This window comes from Mustela erminea, chromosome 21 (genome assembly GCF_009829155.1).
Source record: "Mustela erminea isolate mMusErm1 chromosome 21, mMusErm1.Pri, whole genome shotgun sequence".
Taxonomy (NCBI): Eukaryota; Metazoa; Chordata; class Mammalia; order Carnivora; family Mustelidae; genus Mustela; species Mustela erminea.
In genome coordinates this window covers 2,083,334-2,087,104 of record NC_045634.1, presented here as the reverse complement: position 1 = coordinate 2,087,104, position 3,771 = coordinate 2,083,334, and the positions used below count along the sequence as shown (strand labels likewise).

The 3,771-nt window shown below is 41.8% G+C and overlaps 1 long non-coding RNA gene across 1 annotated transcript; it reads left to right on the top strand.

Moving 5' to 3' along the window:
- The first annotated feature begins 851 nt into the window (after nucleotides 1–851).
- On the top strand, nucleotides 852–2,306 carry LOC116581934. The gene is made up of 3 exons (XR_004282308.1): nucleotides 852–888; nucleotides 1,202–1,343; nucleotides 1,735–2,306. It is a non-coding gene; the product is annotated as an uncharacterized LOC116581934 (long non-coding RNA).
- The last annotated feature ends 1,465 nt before the right edge of the window (nucleotides 2,307–3,771 follow it).

The following is a 3,771-nucleotide window of genomic DNA, read 5'->3' as shown; positions in this document are numbered from 1 at the left end:
TTTATACTTACTGAATCTTTTCTGTATCTTATCTCCTTTCTAATATTTAATGTTATATGTTTATTTCTCTAACTACACTTGCCAGAGGTGTGTCTATTTCATTGTTGATTGTTGTTTTCAGAGAACTAGGTCTTAAATTTATTTAGTTTTATAATTTTTAAGTTTTAAAATTCATTTATTTTAGCTCTTATTCTTCCTCTGCTTTCTTTAAATTAAAATAATTTTTTTTACCAATTTCTTGAAAATTCTTGATTTATTTTAATGTTTTCCAAATTAATAATGAAATCATTTCAAGTGACTAATTTACTTGAATGCAGTTTTGGCCTTATTTCATAACTGGAGTGTTTTAAATGTTTATTGACTCTCTTTACTTGAAACTTCTATTTTTAATTTCTAAATTATTGTGTTTTAACAATAGAATGCGACCTATCTGATGTTGGCTTTTTGAAATTAAATTATTTTTCTATTTCTGATTAACATATGATTGATTTTTGTAGATATTTTAGTAAACTCTTCTGAAGACATCTGGGTAGCTTGAACCCCTTTCTTTGAGAATTGTCTTCCCTCTCCCCAGAGTGGGTTTTGGCAATAAGTGACACCCCCACACCATACCACCCCACCTTCTCAGTAGCTAAATAAACATGACCCAAGAGGAGCCAATCACATTTTTCCCTCAGGAATTGGGAGTTGAGGTTCAGTCATGATAGGGATCTTTGCTGGTTGTTCCAACAGTGGGGAACTCATACTCCACCTTGTGTGTAGAAAATTAATTTTGGGAGTGGGGGACAACTGAGTGAATTATTGGCTCTTGGCAGCTTTCCAGCTTCCTGCTTCCTGTTTTATTTTTGTCTTGAAGCCTGACTGTACTTCAGCCTTTGCTTCCAAGAGGTACTTCTGTTTTCTATAGTAAACTCCTGTTCTTGGCTTCAGGTAGTATGAGTCGATTTCTATTACTCATGTAAACAAGGTATGAAGGTTTGCTCTGTTTGGATGTAAAACTGAACTCAGTTTCTCTTTGTTCCCTTAGCAAAGGTTTATCCCGCTCTGTGGGGGAGAGCAGCTCCCTTAGAGAAGTAAACATTTTAACTCCCTTTCAGGCAGTGGAAATCGGAGAACTATATCTAAACACTGGGTTCTCTTTGTCCATGAGAAAGGAAAACTGCTCATTTTTTCTTGACATTCAGCGCTTTTCCTCATTTAGAATCAAGGGCTGATATGAAAGAAAAAAAACAGGGATTTTTGGTGTGGAAAGGAGCTTGGCTTCAGAACTGGAGGAGCCTGGAGGGAAATATTGAAGCTAATTGAGGATTCTGGAAATGGAGCCATTTTCCAGGAAGCAGCAGGTGAGTGGGCAAGAGAAGGGCCTCTGCAGGAGGCAGCCTTTGGCCTCCTGGAGCTATGTTGTCACTGACTCCTTACTGACCACCGACCTCTGTTTTTAATCACTGGCCTGAACAAACCTTTATTCTCTTATTTCTTTTCGCTTCCACTTTTACTCCCGCTTCCCTAACCTTCATAGGCAAGCTTTCTAATACATTCAAGATGTTATGTGTTCTTTAATTTGTTCCTGTGAAAATATTTACTGTGGTTTTATGTGCATGAACTTTGAGATATGACCACATACCATATAACTCATCATTTTGAAAGACAACCCAGTAACCCAGTTGTGCCTTAAAATACTTCCATTTTGACCTCAATTACTTACTTTCTCATTGATCAAGTTTTTCTTTCCAGCTTATCTCAACTCAGGCAAAGGACCTGGCAGGCAAAGCATCCTAAGATGGAGACTGAAACTACCCTTCAGGACAATAACAACTGTCCTGACTCCAGCAAGACCGAGTGTGATTGACCCCAAGAAAACGATCAACCTGACCTCTACTGGCCACCTGCCACTCACCAACATTTGCCCCACATTTTCCTTATATAAACCTGGAAGTATTTTCAGCTCTTGGAGTCAGTCCGTTGTCTTCCCGGTGTTGGTCTCACTGAAATGAATTCCTTTTTGGTTTCACGGCCACTCGTTTGTGAACTGCGGATGGCCCACCCTCGTCTTTTTGGGACCCTCAGAGCCAAGTGTTTACAATTTTAAGTGTACAATTAGTGGTTTTTAACATATTCACTGCATTGTGCAACCCTCGCCACTATTGTGCAGGTATTATTAATTTACATAAAGGTATTTTTTGTTGTCATTCTGTTTCTATTTTTGTCAATTGCCATTTTTAAAAAATCCATCCGTGCTGCTGCGCCCACTCTGGCTCACTGCTGCAGAGTATCCCAGAGTGTGTACCCACCACAGTTTTAACCATTCCCTTAATCTTATCCATTAATCTTAAAAATAAAGCTGCCACTTATTTTACCGGCAAAAAGATGGGATTTATTCGGGAATAGCAGAGAACTGCAAGCCCGGACAAGCAAGCTATGGCAAAACCATAGGCTAGGCGACAGAACCGAGGAGGAGAAAGCTCTTTCAAAGAAGAGAGGGGACACTGGATGGGCTGTTGTAAACAAAAAGCCCATTGGAGTAAACTGGGAGTAGGGAGTGTGGTGGTTTCCCATTGGCTGAGTTGTGACTGTCTGTCATTTGCTAGGCAGTTGCCAGGGGAAGAGGAAAATTCCCTTCCTCCTGCTGGAAGAGTCAAGTAGTATCCACATGCAAGGTCCATCTCTTCCTGCTGGATTTGATGTTGACAAGGAGTGGTACGACATGAGGGCTCCCCCTGCCAAACCTCCTGACTCCATTTCCAGTGAGGTTTCCCTTCATTAACTTTCATGCCTCTGTAATGGACATCTAGTTATCTCCAGATCCCCACTCTAATAACCAATACTGCAGCGAGCATTCTACATGTGCCCTTGTGACCAGTGTGAGAATTGCTCTTCTGGAGGGTTATTGCTGGGTACAGGCTAGGGGGCCATCCAATTTGAGGAAGTGCCACCAGATGGGTCCCTGGGATGGCCGCACCCATCCACACTGCCGCTACGGTGCCCACATCTCCATTGGCTCTCATTGTTATCGTCAGCTTTCTACTTTATGCCAATCTAGCAAGTATAAAGGGATGTATTCTTATTTGTTTTGTCTTGTTTCTGTCGTTACCACAAAGACTGTACACAGCTTCATACGTGTACCAGCCTTTTGGGCTTCCCCTTCTTGAATTGCCTGTTTTGCTGTCGTTGCTCTTGTTTGGGTTTGTACCTCCCTTTTTCTCGATCAGAGTTCTTGGGTTTTTTTTTTTCTCTTTTCTTTTTTTTCTTTCCCTGCATACTCTAAATTTTTGACCATGTTTGGTTTAAGATACTGTAAATATCCTTTCCCAATCTGATCTCACTGTTTTTTCCATGGTCTCTCATTTTCCATGGGGTTAGAAAATTCAAATGACCTGTACCCAGAGCCAGGGCCAGTCAACTGCCCAGCGTTCACACCAGTGGAAATCTCACACCCCCCTCACCAGCCAGCTACAAGGTGGGAGAGCTGCCTGGCCCCTTCCACTGATATCTGCTCTGTCACCATCTGGCATCACTGTGACAACTTCTAGTACTGCTCCCTCACTCCCATGCCTTCCAGCAGCCATAAAACCACAGGTAGCCTGGACACCGAATGAGGTACTGAAGGAAGAAGCCCTTCCTTCAGGGTGTGTGGCAGTGGGGGTGGGAAAAGGGCAGAGAGCGAAGCCTGTGGGAGAATTCTGAGGCAGTATAGTAGGCACAAACACTCCATTAGGCTTTGAAATACCGAAGGCTTTAGTGAAGGTAAAAAGTAGTATAAAGAGTAGGTTT